The sequence below is a fragment of the Lactuca saligna genome, chromosome 2 (genome assembly GCF_052625555.1).
Source record: "Lactuca saligna cultivar CGN05327 chromosome 2, ASM5262555v1, whole genome shotgun sequence".
Taxonomy (NCBI): Eukaryota; Viridiplantae; Streptophyta; class Magnoliopsida; order Asterales; family Asteraceae; genus Lactuca; species Lactuca saligna.
The window spans coordinates 8,603,068-8,627,237 of record NC_136418.1 but is presented as its reverse complement, the minus strand read 5'-3'; the positions used below and the strand labels follow the sequence as shown (position 1 = coordinate 8,627,237).

Below are 24,170 nucleotides of genomic sequence, written 5' to 3'. Positions count from 1 at the left end.
ATCACTGGCTAATTATTGCTCAATCCTTTAATGAAGAACGTTATATTTCTATCGACTACCTCGACCATTTACTTCTTCAGTATTCTTTCTGAAGTTTTGTCACTATATAAGACATTGTTCTCTGAACCAATCAACTCCTTTTGCGGAATCATACTAACCGGACTCGATTCTTTATGATATTAAGAGTTGAACAATACTTATCTTCTTAGTCATTACCGAATCGAAGGTAACGACATGCATGAATAAAACGAAATCATTTACTATCTTCTTGGTAACCTTGTGAGTTTTCCTAATCTAAGTGTGAAACCTGTGCTTCCAGTAGTATAGGCCTCTACTACAATTCACACCTACTCATACTCGTCCCAAGTATTGTCTCGTAGTTCCCAATTTACCATTCAAAAGTTTTCACAAAGCAACTTATCACACATGAATGTGTTTAAACAAATACCTACAATAGTTTCTCCTAGACTCAACTAGGGTTTTCACGTTTCTATCAAACATATATTGGATTACCTATACTTGCCTTCTAGGATTCTTCTCATGTATATGCTCACTTGAATATATCATAGTACTTTTCCATAGGTCGATAGAAATTTTACTTCCATCTCTTCATCTAAATTCTTTCTCGAGTAGTGTCTACTCTACAAGACACACTATTCCAAAATTTACTCTAGCAGCACGGAGACAAACGGTCTTCTACTACCTGCAGCATCTTCTAACTCATGCAAACCATCATGCACATTTGTACATTTCATTATTCTTCCTTGAAATCTTTATTCTTGTATCTGAGTAAGTCTAAGTCTAATTCATAGGAGTCTATCCTAAAAAGTCTGCACCATATCTGCATCTCAGCAAGCTCTACTAGCTTCAACTTAGTTCTTTGTCATTCCTGGCTACAACATCTCTTCTCATACGATACTATGGGTATATTTCTTCTAATATTGTACCACATAAATTGAGATACTATCGAAGTATTGATCGCCATCTTCGGTTCTTCCAACACTCTAAACAATCACTGCTTCAATCTGAACAGCGGTAGAACAACTTCGTGGATTTGCACCAACACATTTATTTTACCCAAACGTGTTTCAAACGCACATCTTTCTTCCAACGATGTTATTAAATATCAACCATACTTTAAATGTATATTACCACTCTATAGGTATTAATACACTATTTACGATAACACTTCAAAAATATTATTTTACGATATCTCGCAAACGTTTATTTATAAACTTATTGATGTCTACTATCATAAGTCTCTTTATCACTTCGAAAAATTTTATTACGAAAATTCTTAGAATTCATAACATAAAATTTTATGAACCAAGGTTGGCAACAGACCTTAATCTTTCTCAAATAATAGTAATTATAGATAAGCACCCTAAGGCATGCTATAATCATTTATCATTTAGCACATAATAGAATATAAGGCATAGCTCCTCTTAATATTCTAGTGTTTGTCTTCATTTGGTATTCAACCTAAAATATACCAGATACATATCGTTTCATCTTTACTTAATAATTCTTGTTTAAGTTTAGAAATTCTCAAATTTTATAGTTCACATAAACTAATTTTCTTAAAATTCTGAAGTAACTTAATATCTTAGAATACTAGGGTTTATCACTACCCAATAACCCACTTAAGTGTTTCCTATGGTTTGTATCCATATACTTATTATGAATCAGCTCATATATTGAGCTTCCAACAGTTTAAGTCTAAATACCAATCTATGATATTTAGTTCACTTAAACCATTGCTCTGATACCATGATTGAAAGACCCTAACTTTCGTATTTATGAAAGACCCAAACTTTCTTACTATTCCGACATTATCCTTAAGTTACTTCCTCAAAATATGCTACATGCATATTTATAAAACAATATTTTATATTGATAAAGTGATTTACAAAAGATTGGATACAAACCGACTAAGTTTTATTACAATTCATATCTACCCAAGAATCTACTATTCATATACATACATGAACATTAAAATACAGAGAAATAGTATTAACTATTCTATATCTTTAAGCAGTATAAAACTATATTGGATACCCATCACCTGCAATTGATAAATATTGAGAGGGATAAGTGATAATGTTAGTGAATTTAATAAATAGATACAATATAATCTTTTGCCTATATACCAATATGATAGAAGCACAAGGGAACAAGAACAACAATAGCATATGCGTATCATATGTCAGGCTTTCAAAAACAACTCAAGATTTGATTCAAAGATTTACTATCAATGAGACATAACGATTTCAATACTTGATATACATCAATAAAGCTTTTGGCCCAAATGGCACAGAAGACATATAATTTCACATTAACATTTTGGTAGATTTCAAGCTTATAGCCCTGTCTAACCATTTTCCAATACCATAGAATAGAATTCATTCTCGTACGAAGTCATGCTCTACATGGTCAGAGGCTACATACCATTCCTATCTACCCTTCTGCCAATGCCATAAAATAAAAGTCATTCTCTTACGAGACCTGTTCTACATGGCTAGAGGCTACATACCAGTACCACAGTGAATCTAAGTCCTTTCACTGATCACATAGTCAAAGGTATGACTTTTGCTATAAAAATAGCGAATAAAATAACACAGAAAAATAACCTGGAATAATAACACTGAAAAGCACATAGCACATATAACTGAACACACCTTAAAACAATCGGGGGTTAAAATAGTAATTTGAGCAGCACTTCGGCTCTAAATATGACTTTCTGGGTCGAAACAGGGGTTTTTAGTTGAAAACCGGACTTTTCTCGGGCAGAGTTTCGACTTGAAAATAAGATTTTCTCGGGAACTTCGGGGAGTCGGGGCTTGCTTCAGATGTCTAGGATGATACCGGGACTTCGAGGGGTTGAAAATGGGTTAAATGGGTGAAAGAGGGTGTAAAAGAGTGAAAATAAGCAAACATTTCCGGAGACCTTCGCATCCCTTATATAGGGTGCGAAGCGCCTTACTACGTGGGGCGTACATCATTGGTACGTTGGGCGTACACTAGGTGTCACCAGCTCGGACTTTGGGCCTCGTACGTGGCTTCTATGTGGCCACCATGCGAAGACGGTAGACGTGGCTGACGCCGGACCGGATACGTGTGAGGTACGCTGGGCGTAACTCTCGCGTACGCGGGGCGTAACTCTCGCGTACGCGGGGCGTAACTCTCGCGTACGCGGGGCGTACGGCTCCGGATAATACTTTGATTTTTCATTTATTTTTATTTATTAACTTCAAAAATTCATATCTTTCACATATGAACTCTGTTTTTGATGATATTTATATGCACGCGTAGGTGAGAATATACTCTACAACTTTCATTTAGACTTCATCGGCTAATTTTGAATTCATTTTTATTATTATATTTTTAACAGATTGGGACAGGAAAAGCCCGTTAAAAATTCATAACTCCTTCATCCGATGTCCGTTTTCATCAGACTTTTTACCGTTGTACTACAAATGACGAGATATTCAATTCTCATTCAGTTTGTATCGGTTGAATATCGCTCGATCTATGATTCGAGTTTTTAGTTGTCTACTGCTAATCCGAAACTTAGAAAAATCATAACTTCCTCATATGAAGTCAGATTTTGGCGTTTTTCTATCGAACTTCTTGGTTTAACGAATGCTACGACTTTCATTTATATCACTAAGGCTAAAAATTAGTTTATCAAGAACTCACTTTTTACGTCATTCAGCACTTTGTCGGTTTTGTCGCGGATCTTCGATTAGTAGTAACTTCTTCGTTATAACTCGGATTTCAACGAGGTTTTCGCCTAAACATTTCTAACGAGACTATTTACAACTTTAAATAATAAAATTTTACTTATTTCAAATTTTATATTTTCGCTAAATTTCATAATTTGATTTTTAATTGGAATCTCATAAGACTTCCAATATTTTCTGAGTGATTCTAAACATAGATTTACTTCATTATTAGTAAAAACTATTTGTTAGAACTCCACACTCAATTTCACATAATGTTATTCTCTTTTATATTTTACAATACACGTTAACTGAACATGTATGTTACATGCAAACTACAATCAATCTAGACACCATGTCTCTGTTTGATCTGTATGTTGAACTGCAACAACATGATCCAAAGGTCAACAAGCTAGCTCAAGCAACTCCTTTTGATAATCAAGGACTTGCCCTGGGAAATTCAGCACCCATGGCAAATCATTCTCAGAACTTGATTGCACATCACAATCCAATCCCAAACCACTTTGTTGACTAGTTTGTCAACCAAGGATATGGAGCATATCCTTATCAAAGTTCGAGTATGGATAGGAAGTACAACCAGAATTCATACATGTCAACTCAACAACCTCTTCAGATCGAAAATGGGTACATGGCTAATCATCAAGCTTTCATTGGAACTACAATGGAATCTCCTCAAATCAATGAGGAAAAGGAGTATGAAGATTCCTTGGCACTCCTAACCAAGTTCAATCCAAACTTCATGAAGTTTGTGAACAAGCCAACTAGGAACTTTAGAGCACAAAGTTATCAGCAACCCCAACACTATCATCAGAACTCTAGAAAATTCCAAGGAGGAAGCAACAGTCAGCAAAGCTTCAACTCTCAGAATTCAAATTCTGAAAGTTACAATTCTCAAAGGATGAACACAAGGGTTCAAGATAACATGTTGAAGTCCCATGAAGATAATGAAGTAATTAGGTGCCACAACTATCAAGGTGAAAATCATTTTGCCAAGGATTACAAAATGAGAACCAAGAAGGTCATAGAAAAATCAAACTACCTTCAAAAAGCAGAGCAGATCAAGATGCAGTCAAAAGATAAAGCCTTCATGATCATGGAAACTGCAAGTGTGGAAATCTAGGAAACAGATGATGAAGTAGATCAAGTAGAAGAAACTAAAGCCTATAAGAATTACTTCTGCTTCATGGCTGATGATGACAAAGAGCCTTCTCCTCTCCATCAACAAGTTATTGAAAAGGTATGCTTTATGCTTCGTGATAATATGTTAACTATTGAGCCTTTTAATGATGATGTTGACCATATTTCTGAAATGATCAAAGAATATGTCACCAAAGCTGAATATCGTGTCAGTTACTACAAAGATGAACTGACCGACACTCAGTTTAGACTTGAAGAAATAAGATGTCATATGGCTAAGTTATAAAATGACCTTGCAATCAAAACTAAGGAACATCTTATGTTAGTTGAACAATACGAAATTGTATTGAATCAACGTGACATTATTGCAAAAGACAATCGTGAGGTGTACACCCAAATCAATACAAAAGTCAATAGTTATAAGGCATCCAAAACCCTTCTTGAGCAGAACTCACATGCTATTCTTAAGGGACCAAAACCATCATGGATCAAATAGTGTCTTGGTTATGATGAAATGAACAAGGAAATCATGGGTCTCAATACTCAACCAGAGTTGTTAGCATGTGATCTAAGTCTCTTCACTGGAGACAATTAGGATCATGAAGAGGTGTTAACATGTAGTCCTGATGTAATTGTCACTTCATCCTCAAGCATCCCATTGGAAGTTACATCATCCCATGATCTTCCAGACTCAGACACTGGTTCTGAGTCTCCAGTAGAATTTTCTCTTGAATGTCCCACCATGGAAATTTTAAATTCAGAAGATGCCACTTCTGAAAAAACAAATATCCCTGACTCAAAATCCAGTGATAAAAAGACCAAATCAAATGAGCCAATAGGATATTCCAAGACTGAACCCATTGAATTCCTCAGTCAAGAAACGTTTCCATCTCTTAATGTTTTTGTCTCTAGAACAAAGGACTTAGGATGTAAATATTCTAACAAACAACAGACTGGAAAATCTCTAACTCTAGTCAATAAGGATGACACCTTGAAGGCTATAAGCAATGATAAAATTGTTGTTGAATACTCAAGAGACCTTTTTCTCCAATCAAAATATTTTCACCCAGTCCTAAACCGTATTAGACAATTGTTAATCCAACTAATGTCTCTAAAGACAAGGGAAAAGAGAAAATTAATGTCTCTAAAGAACAACGTCCAATTGTAGTCAATCCTTCAAAACCCAAAGTGGTTAAGACTACAAATAATGACAAGGATATGAAGTCCAAGAGAGTACCTAAGGCTAAGCCAAGCCAAGGGAAGACCAGACATACCATTCCTCCCAAAACTTCAAGGACTCAAAGATACTATCCTTCCAATCATGGTTTCTCAAATTCTCGATTTCCAAACCAAACTGGAATTCACTATCACAATAACTTCATACCTAACAATCTTTCTGATTTGCCTGAAATGATGAGACCAAGGCTTGTTCAAACCAAACCCTTCATCTATCAGAATAGAAATTACCCTATGAATTCTATTCTTGGTCCATATTGTGGTTTTTCTTCGTCCATAGGAGGAAATCCCATGTTTGGGGGAAACTCTGGGTTTCCAATGATTAATCAATTTGGGATAAATACCCAGTTTCCCATGTTTGATCAATTTGGAATGCCTGCGAACTATGGATTTCCCTCTCTAGGAATTCCTACTCAGTTCACCAACTCTCCAGTCTTCCCACAAACCAAAACACAAAAGAAGACCCCTAGAAAATCAAAAACTAAGGCCACAAAAAACCAAGCAAAACCCAAAGAGGTTAATGCAAAACAAGAAAAGACTGTCCCAACTACCATAAGTCTGAAGGAAGCTAACACTCAAGGACCCAAATCTACATGGGTACCTAAACCTTCTCTCTAATTGCAGGATTTTTGTGCTAGGGTACCACATGATGATACATGGTACATTAATAGTGGTTGCTCCAGGAACATGACCGGGCACAAAGGATATTTAAGAGATTTCAAGATCACAATGCCAGGTCAATATTTTACTTTTCGAAACAACATGAACGGAGATGTTATGGACACGGAAACATATCAAAACGAGAACTTTACCATTAAGCATGTAGCGTATGTAGATGATTTGAAACATAAACTTATCAGTGTTGCACAACTGTGTGACAATGATCATGAGGTTGATGGGTTTTGAGCATTTTAACACTTCCTAAGTGTACATGCAACCCTAATAACTATGGATCTATGTTTGTCTAATTATCATGCAAAGTTGATTTACAAGGTTATGATCCTATCTACCGTACATGGGGAACAATTTTAACTTGAATAAAAGATAGAACTACATACCTTGTTGTTGTTTTTGATCCTTGAAATCTTGTGAGCCTAGCACCCCAAGTGTGATGCCTCAAATGCTTCACACAACACCAAATGCTATGGAGTAAACTTGGAGAGAAAGTATAACACTCTAAAAATCGGCTCTAGCCCTCAAGTATGCATGCATGTGGCCGATTTTGGCAGAAGCATGAGCTTTATATAGTGTTGACACATCTAGAGTTACACCATGTAAACCCTAATGTGTCATGACTCTTCATTTCCATGACCCATGGGTTTGTAACTCCCATGGAACCTCCATGGAGCATCCAATGGGTTTAAACCAACTTGATTATCCATGCAGCCTCTTAGCCCACTATACAAGATATGGATGATTTACATAATCAACCCATACATTTAATTAGTTATCTTTTGATCACTTAATTAATTCTAAATTAATTCTTGATCAAACAAATTAAATAATATTATTAATATATTAGAACTTATAATATATTAATAAACCACAAGTTTTATTTCTCTCATTTAGTCTATCCAATTGCATGGTGCCATGCAACCCAAATGGACCATGCCGGGTCGGGTCAAGTACATACCAGAAATAGTTATGGACTTAGACACCTTATCCAACAGTCTCCTAATTGGATAAGTATAATAACTATAACTGCAAGTATGACTTTAGGAACCGATCGGCAATCGTAGCTCTTTTCAAGGTTTCTCGGAACTGAGAAGATGATGGTATGCCATTTTAGATAAGGGGCATATAATCCTATGTTCTTAGATATCAGTCGGACAAACACATGGAACAAGTTCTTGCTTATTGTCCAACAGTTTGTTTCCCGATTTCTGATTTGTTTGGCATAGAACTTAATTGAACACATCAACTTAGTTATGACTGGGCCCGATACATAGGTCAAAACAAAATCATTGAGGGGGCCAGATATCAGCTTCTAATCCAAGAAGGAACAGATAAACTTCGACTCATATGCTCGTTCTACTACTTGTTAAATTACACACAAGCGCACATTTTATAACATCGAGTTACCAATGCGGTTTCGCACGTTCAATGCATAACTAACTCATAGTTAACAAGTCATATCTCTAGGTTTGAAGACTTATATGATATTACCGTCTCGCAATCACTCGAGATAAATTCCATGAAGTGATACCAGCGAGCGTGGGTTGAATCCAATACTCAGATCTTATGAGCACTCATGTGTCTTGAGGCCATGTCCAACATCTTGGACCTCTACAACCAACTCATGACAGTCTTACTTCACATCTACTTCCAACATATGACTGACTGTGGATAATTTGAATAATATGTAACACAACATAAATATTCTGGAAGTCAAAACATGCAAAAGAAATAATAGTAAACTATTGACAAGGGGTAGCACCACTTTACTAAAAAATAAACACACCTTTTATTCATCATCAAATGTCAATTACATTTTACAAATTTCAAAATTATGTAACTACTAAGACTAATATCATCCTTCAGCCCTATGCTCCTAGCATGTTGGAGATGCTTAACCCTACCCAGTCCCTTCGTGAGGGCGGGTTCTCATCCGATGATACCCTATTTGCCACGAGGAGTCCTTCTTCTATACGATGTCTGATGAAATGATATTTTCTGTCAATGTGTATGTATCTCCCATGATCGCTTGGTTCCTTTGCTAAGGCAACTGCACTTTCACTATCACAGAAAATCTCTATGGGCTTCGATATAGCAGGTACAACTCCAAGGTCTCCAATGAAGTTCTTTAGCCACATAGCCTCTTTTTCCGCCTCGCTTGCTACTATATACTCTGATTCGCAAGTTGAATCAGCCACTGTTTCCTACTTGGAACTTTTCCAGGAGATTGCTCCTCCATTTAAGGTAAAGACCCAGCCCGACTGAGTGCGGAAATTATCCCTATCAGTCTGGAAGCTAGCATCACTATACCCTACAACTCTCAAGTCATCACTCCCACCAAGGGTAAGTACCAAGTCCTTATTCCTACGAAGGTACTTGAGAATGTTCTTTACCGCTGTCCAGTAAGCCTTACCAGGGTTCCCCTGATACCTTTTAACCATGCTTAAAGCAAAGGCTACATCAGGACGAGTACAGGTAATAGCATACATGATCGAGCCTACTGTCGAAGCATAAGGTACCCGACTCATTTTTGCTATCTCATCCTTATTACTCGGGCTCTGAGTCTTACTCAGTCTAGTGTTACTCTGGATGGGTAACTCTCTTTTCTTGGAATCTTGCATGATGAATCTCTTCAGCACCTTATCCAAGTATGTATTCCGACTAAGTCCAATTAGTCTTTTACTCCCGTCTCTTAAGATCCTTATCCCTAGAATATAGGTAGCTTCTCCTAGGTCCTTTATAGTGAAACACTTCCCAAGTCAGGACTTAACTTCCTGCAGAGTTAGGATGTCATTTCCTGTGAGTAGTATGTCATCCACATACAACACCAAAAAGCTAACTATACTCCCACTAGCCTTGACATATACACATGATTCATCTTCACTCCAAGTAAAACCAAACTCTTTGACCTTCTCATCAAATCAAAGATTCCATCTCCGAGGTGCTTGTTTTAATCCATATATGGATTTCTCAAGCTTACACACTCTATTAGGGTACTTTGTGCTGACAAAACCCTCTGGCTGATTCATGTAAACATCCTTAGCCAACTTTCCATTAAGGAAAGAGAATTTGACATCCATTTGCCATATTTCATAGTCATGAAATGAAGCTATGGCTAACAATACCCTAATAGACTTAATCTTGGCTACTGGCACTACTAGAAAAACAACCTTTTATGACACTCATTGCGCGTCGTAAAAGGCTCAGACAACGCACAAATGCGCGTCAAGGAAGGCCCTGTCATAAAGAGAGACAACGCGCTTTTGCGCGTCGTCTAGAGACGACGCGCATTTACGACGCACGTTTACGACACGCAATGTGTATCAAGGAAGGTTGTGTCATAAAGGAAGATGATACACATTCGCGTGTCGTAACCTTATGACGCGCGTGTTAATGACACGCAATGCGTATCAAGAAAGCCCCTGTCAAGAAAGGCCATGTCATAAATGAAGATGACACACAATTTTGCGTATCATAATTTTAAATGTTTAAAAAAATATTATTTATAGATTTACTAATTTTCAAATTAAATTTTTATTTAATGTCTCATAACAGAAAATAAAATATCATATACAAAAAATACAATCCATTGCATAAAATTTAATGTCATACAAATAATCGTTCCATAAAAAGATAAAACAAATCAGTAGAGTTGTAACAGAAATTTACAAACTAACAGTTCTAATAACCTAATGTGTGCCTCACTATAAACAAGATTTGTGCTGATTTTTTTAAATGTGTGCCTCACTTGTCTCCACTATTCCTTAGTAACACTACTCAAGGACTCTAAATCTATAAAATTGCTCAAAGTATCTATATTGCTTGCACAAAAAAAAACATAACTACAAAATTAGTGTGAAGATGGATTATTACATTGTAAGAGAAGTAAAGAACCTTGAGCTTCCTCCAATGGGACACATGGGTAGTCAGACTCATACGCTTTGCAACATGTATATCTCCTAATGCAAGATCAACTTTATTTCTCCAACTGGAAGGCCATATGAACCTCTTTAGTTTATACTTAAAAAGAGAAACATAAATTATTATTATAATATTTATTTATTTTGACAAAAGTAGTCGAAAAATATTAAATACCTGACCAAAGCCAGCACTTACAAAATCAACAGCCCAACAACTGCCTTTTCTCCTTTAGCAATGATTCTATCGATATCTTCATCTGTGATTGTACTATCCTTTGAACTGAATACCATTTCAGCACCAAACCTCATCATTTGTAGCATCTCATCTTTGTTTATAGCTGCCAAAAAAATAACATGTTATTTAGAAGTAATGGAAACTAGTAAAAAGGTGATGTGAAGAAATGCTTACTCTTTTGCTCAGCTAAACGTTATTGTTGAATAACCATAGCATCAAGTGCAAGTTTTTTATTAGCTCTTTCAATGAATTTCTCCTCTATAGTGTACTGTTATGTTTACAATCAATTAAAATTAGTAAACAATCATTCCAGTAGCCTTTTCATCTATTATAGTACACCACAAATTCCTTTAATATAATAAGACATAGAGTTGTTTAAACCAATACTTTCATGTTGCATAACAAATATAAATATAAATGTTAAAAGTATGAACCTGTGAGAATATCAACACCCTTAAAGTCAAAAGTCAAAAGTTGAAATGGTAAATACCTATGAAACAGCCTGTTTACACAACTGATGCACAGTCTCATCATTCATTATAACTCCTATGACTGGGACACACATGAAAAAGGAGGGCAAAAATGTAAACATAAAGCTATTTGAAAATAAATGAAATCTCAATACTGTTAACATAATGCAATTTGAAAATAAATGAAATCTCAAAGTAACATGATTGATCCATAGTTGAATCAAGACTTGTCATTTTCATTTGAAAATAAATGAAATCTCAAAGTAACATGGGGAGGGGTATTATCGGTATTTTGGGGTGAGACACTTTTTGGGTTATGGGGATTAACATGGGGAGGGGTATTATCAGAAGAAAAGCTACAAGGAACAACAAAACAAAAAAGGTCCTCCATTGAGGACACACTAAGAGGCATATCAGGGGCAGTAACGGAGAGAAAATTATTGTTATTGGTAGTTTTTTGGTGTGTATCTATATCTTTAGGAGGTATACTTGATTTAGAAACATTATTGTCCTGTTTTTGTATGGCTGAATTCATATCAGGGGCAATATCGACAGATTTCGAGAAAAAACTTGATTCATTTAAAGCAAATGGTTGAGGGATTTTGTTGTCTGTAACTGCGGGAATGCCAACTTCATTCTACAAATTTTAAGGATACTATTATTCAATTATCAAAAAACTTCTTTTATAAGAATGGTAAGAGGGTAGATTTCGATATCTTAAGTTAAGAGCAAGAAAACTAATGTTCATACTTCAACCTGAAACAACATTTTTAGATTATCGTCAAATAATTACGAAGAACCTTACGCTTTAGTAGTAGCATAAAGTGCATAAAGAGGACTAGAAGGCATAACAACTGCAACACCCGACCCAATATTAACAATAGCTCATTTCTTTCTCTTGATCATTCCAGTCAAGACGACATTTGTAACTTTAGTCGTCCCTTCAACATTAACCTTAATTAATCAGACATCAACTTCATGAAAAAATATAGCATAAGGATAACAAACCCCAACGTTATTTATCAAAACCCCAACATCTATACCAGCAACTGTTTCCTTAATCCTCTCAATCCCATGATCTAAATCACAACTAAAATATACCACAACAACTTTGATTTGAGTTTTTTTGAATTTAGTTCGGATTAAATCTGAAACGTCGTTTAGTTTAGCAAGATTCTGACCCACAGGAACCAAATTTAGTCCTTTACTGGAAATTAACGAACACCCAATTAATAATTAATTGAATATATAAATGCAAGATTTGAAGGAGGAGGCCCTGATGCTGAAGTAACATTTTTGACCAATACCATCTTCAGGACCCGTAACCAATGCCCATGACCCGTATTTCGTGAGGTTTTTAGCGGGTCAGAGGAAATTAACGAACACCCAATTCAAGATTTGAAGGGATGATTTTAGTAGAGAAAAGGAACCTCCCAATTCAAGATTTGACCCAATACAACTATAAACATATTAACCTTCTCGTAGAGATCAAGGTCACCTCATGCTGTCAAATCAATTAGCAGCCTCACTAGGCACAATTGCTGAAAAAAGGAACCTCCCATTTGCTAGTATATTCTAACTGATATTCAGCCAGATCAGCTACAAGTGACACTAATCTCCTGCGTAGTCTAACATCAGCAGTGACGTTGCTCAAAATGCCATAGAAAACAAGTTTTAAATTAGAAAAGACTTTGATTTGTCAACTTCCACATGCATTACCTGTAGCATTAGGTCGCCGCCTTCGGAATAAAACAATTTGTGGCCATTTAGGTTGTTTCTAATAATCGCTAAAACAACATACAACGCTTTTATGGATTCTTCCTCTAACACACTAGATTTCACCATTGTCATTATGAAAATTGATTCCAAGTTATGAAGCAGATGAAATATTAGACACACAAAAGGATTCAAAGTGTGGTTCAGTTAAATCAACAGTGACTTCATCATCCCCACCATGTGAATCGGGACCTGTAACTGCAACTGGTTCTTTGTTTTCATGAGGGGTATGCACAAGCAATGAAGATTCTACTGGATGACAATTGTTGAAGCTCGCATTCCATTCTAATGGTATAATCCTATTTAAGAAATTAAGATTTTTTTCAGAACGCAGAAAAAACGACTTAACAGAGACAAATTCAAAGTCAACGGAGAAATTCCGCCTTTTAGATTTTTCTGGTGCTATAGTTAGAAGTAATTGAACAACTTCACTCATTGTTGGGCGAGCATCAGGATCCAACAACAAACACTCTTTTGCTAAATAAGCCATCACTTGCATCTCTTCTTCTTCAAACTTCCCTTTCAGACGTGGGTCCGACAGTTGCTTACTCACTATCCTGCTATATTGTAAAAGTGGTGTCACCTGAAAATGAAAACTATCCCTTTCTTTTACTAAATTACATTTTTTATCCCTTTTTTTTGCAAATTTGGTCCCCAATAATTCTTATTATTGCAATCTTCGTCCTTATTTAGTAAAAGCAAATATAAGATTAACAAAAGTGTAAAAAATAATAATAACTAACCCAAATCACAACACCACTAATAAGTTCAAGAAGCACAACACCAAAACTAAAAACATCTGACATCAGTGATGCCCTTCCAACAATCGCATATTCAGGGGCAAAATAGCCCAATGTCCCCTGCATTCTAGCAGGTGAGCTAGAACAGCTTGGAATACCATCACTCACCAAACTCTTAGCCATTCCTAGATCAGTAATCTACCAACAAAATCATCACACAATTAAAAATCAAACTTATTAATATTCACAAATGTGATATTAAAAATTATTAATCCTGATTCCCACCTTTGCTCTCCAGTTTTCATTCAAGAGAATATTAGTGGATTTAACATCTCTATGCAGGAGTCTTGGTGCAGATGTTTCATGAAGATATTCCAACCCTCTAGCAGCTCCAATGGCTACTGCAATGCGGGCCCCCCAGTCTAGACATTTTCTGAAACCCCATCTAGACACTCTCTCAGGTTGCCATTTGACATGTATTCAAACACCAAAAGTATCTCAGGATGTTTTGTGTGGTATTGGTATTCCAAACAGTACCCAAGTAATGGCACCACATGACAGTGATGCAGTCTTGACAGCAGTTCAATCTGAACATAAACTGAACTTGTTTATTAAAAAAACTATTTTGCATTTATATATTTAATTAATTTTTAATTATTACCTTTGTCAAAAATGTTACTTCAGCATCTGGGCCTCCTCCTTGAGATTTAAGACGTTTGATTGAATCTTGCTAAACTATTTAGTTCTCATATATGCCTCAGCTTCTAACCTTGATTTCCATTTGACATTTCTTTAGCTCATTGGTAGATAACTGTTGAGCATCATGAACTCTTAATTCTAACTTTGCAGGATCTGAGTGACCTGCAGAAATAAGAACGAAATGCCAACTTCATTTAGAAAAATATAACATTTAAAGTAATATAAACTTTTGTTCATTATATAGAATAAACTAAAAATAACCATTCACAATATCATATTTTGTTCACAATAAAAAATATATCTAAAAGTGAGATTACCAAAATACCATCACCTGTTTATGGAAATGATAATGTTTGTAACAGAAAATAGTTAAGATACCTTAAGCTAAATTCAAGCTTTCCCATATCCCTCATTTATTTGGGTTAGAAATTGCACATACAACCTAATCTACATTCATAAACGATTCAACAAAAGGTATAAGCTAACCGCACCCTACAAAATCTGTCACCAAGGCTCTATTGGTCACATTTGTACACTTAAACTAACATATACAATAGGAAAAAGATTAAACAATGAAGAAAAGGACTATGATGGTAGTAAGAATAGTATAGATATACGTGATCCTCGTAGTCTTTAATATACTGCTTAGCCCTATTAAAGATAACTCATGGTTTTTTTTTTGGTGCATCTAGATTAGCCAAAAACCATATGAATCCGGATTATCTAGAAGATCAGGTGGATATGGGACAATCCAACATGAAGCGGTGTGGGCCCACTTTGATATGTGTCATCGATGCTTTTCTGGTTTCTCATAAAGAAAAGAAGATCAAAACAAGTACTGAATTGATTTAAAATTATAAATCAACTCAAAATAAAATAAGAATTAAAACAAAATAGGAGTTGAATGCACAACATTTCACATTTCCTAGTTCCACTAATAAACAATGAAGAGGATTAGTGAACAATAAGCATAAATTATTCAAAAAAAAATTAGCATCAGAAGAAGAATTCTAGAACTTATTTTAGAACACAAATCTACCAATAAAAAATCAAATCCAGAACAACAATATATGTAACAAAACCTAAGAGGAAAACTTTCAATCAGGTTTCAAATTTCATGTTTAGGGTTCGGAAATGGGCAAAATTCCCAAAGAACCGGACACCACGGAATCGATTCATCATTCGGTCCAAATATTATTATAAATCCCGAATTAGACTTATGTAATTACCCCTGATCGCACTTCGCGCCTTCATCTTTGATAGGGTTCGAACAGAATAACGAAACAAAGCGTCTTTAGAGGAACAGAAAACAGAATATGGAATATCCGGAAGGTTAAGGGGATATACCATAGTTGAATATTAGGTGGTGTGAAGAATCGAATTTGATGTCCATGGCATCGTCCTCAAGTGAAATAGATGAACTCGTGAATTTTTTGGCAGGAAATCAAGGGTTTTTGTGGATGACCTCGTCAATGTTTTTGTTGGGGAAGAAGACTGCCATGTTGGAAGAGAAGGAGAATCGTTGAATCGGTACATCTTTCAACGTGGAGAAGATTGAAGGAGAGGAGAAGAATAGGCGTACATCTTTCAAGGTGGGTTTTTTGATTTTTTTTGGGATTTCGTTTTCCGCCTAGTTACTGAGAAAAACGCACGTTCAGTAAAAGAAAATATAAAGTGACACCTCTACACGATACACATATTTTTTAGGTGCCCTCCGTGGTTTTTTTTCCTTTTATTGGGACACTAATTTTAGGGCACGCAAAAATGCGTGTTCTAAATCCTTCTAATTTTAGGAAATATGACAATATTTTTAGGGCACATACTTTTACGTATCATAAATTCGTGCGTGTCGTAGTTTGCACGTCATTAAAGGGCTATTTTCTAGTAGTGTGGTGAAAAGGTCTCATCATAATCAACTCCTGGAGTTTGAGAAAAGCCCTTTGCAACCAGTCATGCCTTATAAGTGTGTACATTACCATCCATGTCGATCTTGTTCTTGAAGATCCATTTTCACCCAACTGTCTTACGACCTGGCACATTGTCAACCAAGTCCCAGACTTGATTGTCGTACATGGATTGTATCTAGATATCTATTGCCTCTTTCGATTTAGCAAACTCGGGGCCTGCCATGGCTTCCGCATAGCTGTTAGGTTCATCCAGACTTACTAGTGTCCCATCAATGATAAGTGTCTCACCTTCCCCAGTAATATGGAAACCATAGTAATGCTCAGGTTCATTCCTAACCCTTTTGGAACGCCTCAGAGGTACAATTGGAGGTATAATTGGATCAATAGGAGGTTTCTCCTCAAGTTGACTGCTAGGGTTTGAGGTTCCTTCAGCACTTGACTCTTGAAGTTCTTCAAGGTCAATTAGCCTCCCACTATCTCCTTGGCTTATGAACTCTCTCTCTCTCTCTCTCTCTCAAGACATCCTTCCTTGCTACAAGACCACATTCTCACTAGGTCTGTAGAAGAGGTAACCAAAGGATTTTTCTGGGTAGCCGATGAAAATACACCTCTAACTTCGAGGTTTGAGTTTGTCGTGAGTCTCGCATCTCAAGAAAGCCTCGCAACCCCAAACCTTGATGTGGGCTAGACTAGGAACTTTTCCAGTCCACATCTCGTGAGGTGTTTTGGCAACCTTCTTTGTAGGGACCGGATTAAGGATATAGGTGGCAGTCTGTAAGGCATACCCCCAAAATGAGATTGGTAGCATAGCTCGACTCATCATGGAACAAACCATGTCCAACAAGGTTTGATTACGCCTCTCAGTTACACCATTCAAATGTGGTGTCGTAGGAGGTGTCAATTGTGAGACAACCCCACATTCCCTTAGATAGTCGAGGAACTCATTACTAAGATACTCACCACCATGATCGGATCGAAGCATCTTAATGTTCCTGCCCAATTGATTCTCGACTTCCTGTTTAAACTCTTTAAACCTTTCAAAAGTCTCTAACTTATGCTTGATTAAGTAGACATATCCATATCTACTATAATCATCTGTAAAAGTCACATAATAACGATTAGCATTCCTTGTGGCAGTTTTGAAGGCTCCACATACATCTTTGTGTACAAGATCCAACAAACATTCACCACTCTAACAAGAACCAGTGAAGGGTGACTTTGTCATTTTTCCAAGTAGGCTCTGATACCACTAATGGGTTTTGAGCATTCTAACACTTCCTAAGTGTACATGCAACCCTAATAACCTTGGATCTATCTTTTTCTAATTATCATTCAAAGTTGATTTCCAAGGCTATGATCCTATCTAGCATACATGGGGAATAATTTTAACTTGAATCAAAGATAGAACTACATACCTTGTTGTTGTTTTTGATCCTTGAAACCTTATGAGCCTAGCACCCCAAGTATGATTCCTTAAATGCTTCACACAACACCAAATGCTATGGAGTAACTTGGAGAGAAAGTATAACACTCTAAAAATCGGTTCTAGCCCTCAAGTATGCATGTGTGTGGCCGATTTTGGGAGAAACATGAGCTTTATATAGTGTTGACACATCTAGAGTTACACCATGTAAACCCTAATTTTCCATGACTCTTCATTTCCATGACCCATGGGTTTGTAACCCCCATGGAACCTCCATGGAGCATCCAATGGGTTTAAACCAACTTGATTATCCATGGAGCCTCTTAGCCCACTATACAAGATATGGATAATTTACATAATCAACCCATATATTTAATTAGTTATCTTTTGATCACTTAATTAATTCTAAATTAATTGTTGATCAAACTAATTAAATAATATTATTAATATATTAGAACTTATAATATATTATTAAACCACAAGTGTTATTTCTCTCATTTAGTCTATCCAATTGCATGGTGCCATGCAACCCAAATGGACCATGCCGGGTCGGGGCAAGTACATACCATAAAGAGTTATGGACTTAGACACCTTATCCAACAGAGGTTTTGTTCACCAAAACCAAGAGTTTGATTATGGATACCAACAAGCGCATTCTTTCCGATTCTCCACAACATGGGAACATGTATCCTCTTGATAGTGAACTAATTGAGGGAACCCCATATATTTGTCTTCCTTCCAAAGTTTCCTCTGACATCTGTTGGTTGTGGCATAAAAGAGTCTCCCACCTCAACTTTGGTGATATCAAAAACTCATTGGAAAGGATCTTGTGAGAGGACTACCATTGTTAAAACTTGATAATGATATACTTTGTGTTGCCTGTGAACAAGGAAGAATCTTCAAATCTCCACACAAAAGTATAACAAAACATAGTGTATCTGAACCTCTTCAGCTTATACATATTGATCTGTGTGGTCCCACTATAGTTCCTAGCTTAAGTGGTAAAAAATACATTCTTGTGATTGTGGACGACCATACCAAATTCAATTGGGTGTACTTTCTACGAAACAAATCTAAAACCACCAATGAGCTAATCAACTTCATCCGCTACATAGAAGTTACGGTAGGCAAGCCACTTAGAAGACTGAGAAGTGACAATGGTGGCGAATTCAAGAATAATGCCTTAGATAGCTTTCTTGTATCCAAAGGCACCAAGCACAATTTTTCTGCAGCCTACACTCCACAACAGAATGGTGTAGTTGAATGGAAGAACCGGACACTATGTGAAGTTGCTCGATCAATGTAGATCTTCGCAAACCTACCACAATACTTATGGGCTTAAGCCATAGCAGCCACCTGTTTCACTCATAACAGATCCCTAATCAACAACAGGCTTGAAGTCACTCCCTATGAAGCAATGAACAAGAGGAAGCCCAATGTCAATTTTTTTTTACATATTTGGCTATCATTGCTACATCAAGAATAATAGGGATCAACTAGGGAAATTTGCACCCAAAGCTGATGAAGGTATCTTTCTTGGATATTGCCTTCATGCTGCAGCCTATAAGGTTCTGAACAAAAGAACCAGGGTGATAAAGGAAAGCAGTGATGTCACTTTTGATGAAAGTTATGTAAGGGTTCTGGATCCAAACCACTATGGTCCTCAAATGGTAGTACCATTTGATAAAATGAACCAGCCATCACCCGCTACTGCTTCTGCTCCAGTCCATGCTATTGAAGTAGATTTTGATTTCCTCTTTCCAATTCAAACTTCTGGCCTTGAATCAGAAAAGCTCATAAAAATAGTTTCTCCTAATATCTCTCAACCTCATCAACCATCAAAAGTCTCAAGTTCCACCAAAGCTTCGGTTGAGGGGGAACCATCTTCGAATGATTCTATCCCTAAAAGTCCTTTAGCATCTTCTGAACCCTCTACTCCAACCTCCCATCAATATGAACAAGTCATAACACCAGTCACTGCATCTTTCGAGGGGGAACCACCTTTGAATGGTTCCATTCTTAATGGTACTTTACTATCCTCCCAATCATCCAGTCCATGGTTTCAGTAGGAACCCCACTCGACTGGTTCCAAATCCTCAAATTCCTTCACATCCACTTCATATGTTGAATTCAAGCATGAAACAGTTGAGGGGGGACCACTTATTTTAGGTAGTTCTGGACTTTTCCAAGATGATCTATTTGAAGGAACATTCACTTCTGACTACCCTTCTCGTCCAAGAGAACAAAATGAGGTAGTTTGTACTCCATAAATCCATAAGGAAGCTCGCCTTACAAAATGGACAAAGGATCATCCAGTTGATCAAATTATAGGCGATCTAGACTCTGGAGTAATGACTCTTTCATCAACTAAGAATGATTGTCTATATGCAAGCTTTCTATCCATGATAGAGCCTAAAGGAATCAAAGAGGCTCTATAAGATGCAGATTGGGTAAAAGCAATGCAAGAAGAGTTAGCTGAATTTGAACGCAACAACGTGTGGGACTTAGTGCCAACACCAGAAGGAGTATTAGTTGTTGGTTCACAATGGGTCTACATGAACAAAAGTGACGAAGATGGAGTCATCATCAGGAACAAAGCCAGACTAGTTGTCAAAGGCTACTCGCAACAAGAAGGCATAAACTATGATGAAACCTTTGCATTTGTTGCAAGGATAGAAGCCATTAGGATTTTCTTAGAATTTGCTACACACTAGAATTTTAAGGTCTACCAAATGGACGTGTAGTGTGCATTCTTGAACGGAGAAATCGATAGACATGTCTATGTTCAACAACCCCCTTGGATTTGAATATCCAAAGTTCCTTAACCATTGTTATAAGCTTCAAAAGGCTGTCTATGGATTGAAGCAAGCCCCAAGAGCATGGTATGGAACATTGTCTAAGTTCATAGAAGATTCTAAGTTTCATAGAGGTTCTATTGATCCCACCCTCTTTAGGAAAATCCACAACAACCATCTGATCGTCATGTAGATCTACGTCGACGACATCATATTTGGTTCAACCAGTAAGGACCTTAGTGTTGAGTTTGCTGAGTTGATGTAAAAAAAATTTATAATGAGTATGTTTGCGTGAGCTCAACTACTTCCTAGGTATATAATTTTGTCAATCTCCTAAGGGAATCTTCATCGGTCAAGAGAAGTACATCAAAAATCTGTTGAAGAGATACTCCATGGAGGATGCATCAACTGCAAAGATACCGACGTCTACTTCCTACAAGTTTGATTTAGACCTTGATGGAAAATCTGTAGATCAGAAGAACTACAAAGGAATGATTAGCTCATTACTATATCTTACATCTAGTCGACCAGACATCATGAATTCAACATGTTTGTGTGCACACTTTCAAGCCAATACCAAGGAATCAAATCTCATTGCAGTCAAAAGAATTTTCAAATATCTCAAAGGAACTGCTTCTCTGGGTCTATTCTATCCTGCTAAAGACAACTTCTATCTCCAAGCCTTTACTGACTCAGATTATGGAGGATGCAAACTCGACAGGAAGAACACTTCTGGTAGTTGTCAATTCTTAGGAGGCAGGTTGGTCAGTTGGACCTCAAAGAAGAAAACATGTGTTTCCACCTCTACTACTGAAGCTGAGTATGTTATTGCCACCAGTTTTTGTTCTCAAGTGCTCAGGATGCAAACACAACTAAGAGATTATGGATTCAAAATGCAATAGATCACAATCTATTACGACTCTAAGAGTGCAATTGTAATCTCTCACAATCCAGTCAACCACTCAATGACCAAGCACATTGATATCAGGTATCACTTCCTTAAAGATAATATTCAAAAAGGTCATATCGAGCTTTATTTTGTTCGTACAGAAGAAGAGACTACAGATGTGTTCACAAAAGCTCTAGATGAATCCATGTTCTTACACTTTGTAGGACGACTTGGTATGCTTAATCTAGATTTTCTAGGCATTTGAAAATTTTTCTTTCTCCTTTTTTTGAAAACTCCAAAAATATTTTATTTCTAATTCATTGTATTTTCACTTTACCTTTAAAAATAATAATAATAATAATAATAATAATAATAATAATAATAATAATAATAATAATAATAATAATAATAATAATAATAATAATAATAATAAATAAATAAATAAATAACTCAAAAAGATTTTACAGTTTTCTTTACATAAGAGAAAACTACAAAAAGATTTTACTTTCTGTATTTTATCTTTACTTTAAACAAAAGAAAATACCAAAAAGATTGTATCTTAATTTTTGTTAGAAAAATGCAATTTGTCATCACAACTATGGAAATGAAGAAGGTTAGTTGCTCCACAATTTAATGATTTATCAAAATAATAAATTTTTTGGTTCTTCAGTTTGCTTCAGTACACAACTAATATTGGTACTTTAGTAACCATTAACAAGCTTCATGGTTATACTCTACTTAGAGTTATAACATACATCAAGTACACAACTATGGAAATGAAGAAGGTTAGTTGCTCCACTATTTAATGATTTATCAAAATAATAAATTTTTTGGTTCTTCAGTTTGCTTCAGTACACAACTAATATTGGTACTTTAGTGACCATTAACAAGCTTCATGGTTATACTCTACTTAGAGTTATAACATACATCAAGTACTAATGTTATGTGGGATAATTTGAGGCAAACTTTAAGGTTTAGTTAAGCCAATGTGTTATAGTATATTTGTGGCTTCACTGTCCTAGTGAGCTCATGAGACAAAAACGTGAACTTGTGTAGCTTGAGGGACATAAAAAGTTTTGCTTTATGAATATCTATACCTAATAAAAAGCTTCTTAATTAAAACAAAGAGAGTCAAGTTCCAAGTATATCTGTTTAATTTCTGCACTTTGAGTCTAGTTATATATTCAATAAGTTATAGTTCAGGAGAGGAGTCAATCTGTGACCTATAAGAACTCGGCTAGTAAACCCCACGGGATATTGAAAATCCATCAACCTGCAGTACATTAACGCTGATCAGACCAGGAAGAAGTCCGCTACATGAGTTTTTATAGAAACTCATGGACTCCATTAGTAACCTAAGAGATTCCGAGCACTCCAATTAATTTCTTAGAAAGTCATGAACTAAAGCACAAATAGAAGTAAATCTAAGAATTATTTTCTAGTGTACTTTGTCAAAGTTAGAGTTATAAGCAAAGATTCAAAAATAAATAAATAAATAAATAAATTCAAAAAATAAAAAACAAAAAATCAAAAAAAAAATCATATATATATATATATATATATATATATATATATATATATATATATATATATACATATAGTTATATTCTTAGGTCAACTATTAAAAATATTTTTTTCTTTTAAGTTCGTGTCACTTGGAATTTGGTGATAACTTTTGAAAAAAAAGGAATAAATGAAAAGGTATAGCTGGTCGGAATGCCAAAAATTAATGGTATTCAAAATAAGTGGGGAACATTTATGAGGATTGTCAGTATTTAGGGCTTAGGAAGTAACTAGGCCTTAGACACAAATATACGCATTACGGTGAGACATAATTGGTGAGTACAAATCGGGTTATTATGTGTGATTTTAAGGAATTCAACACCTAATAATCCACAAGGGAATTCTTTACAATGCAAAGTGAAGAATCAAACAAAGAATTTAGTTGCTTGATAAATCTATAAGTAATAGAAGATCATCAATGCCTCTAAATGAGTAGACTAGTGTTTACTTAAAGTTCTTGTTTCCACATGCACACACTTCACTGCATTTTACTATTCCCTTCTCAAATTCTCTATCCACGTGCACACACATCACTTTCAAAGTTAGATTATTTAGTGTTTTCACTTTTATACTTTCTCTTTAACTCATTCCTTAGAATCTAGGTAAAACAGCTAAGTAAGATAGAGAACATCACTTACTTGATCATGGAAAATCCTTAGCCAAGTGGAGCATCTTATGAGAATCCATTGTCCTCTTCAAGAAAAGCATATGTGTTTGTCTTGGTTTATGGAGCATTCTTCTATATTGTGAACAAGGTCAAGATAAAAAGCCTTAAATAAGCATCTTGAAGCAACTTCGTGCTCTTAGACCAACATGGAACAGCTTCAGGAACATGGAACAAATTTGGAGCAACAACATCAACTTGATCATCTTAAGGCATGTTAGACCATCTTCATCAACTTAATAATCTTGATCATCTTGAGGCATGTTCGACCATCTTCATCAACTTGATCATCTTGACC

General features: G+C 35.9%; 2 pseudogenes; both read right to left on the bottom strand.

Moving 5' to 3' along the window:
• Positions 1–12,217: 12,217 nt before the first annotated feature.
• Positions 12,218–20,622, bottom strand: LOC145029500 (very-long-chain 3-oxoacyl-CoA reductase 1 pseudogene; annotated as a pseudogene).
• On the bottom strand, positions 13,287–15,044 carry LOC145030552 (receptor-like serine/threonine-protein kinase NCRK; annotated as a pseudogene).
• Positions 20,623–24,170: the final 3,548 nt, after the last annotated feature.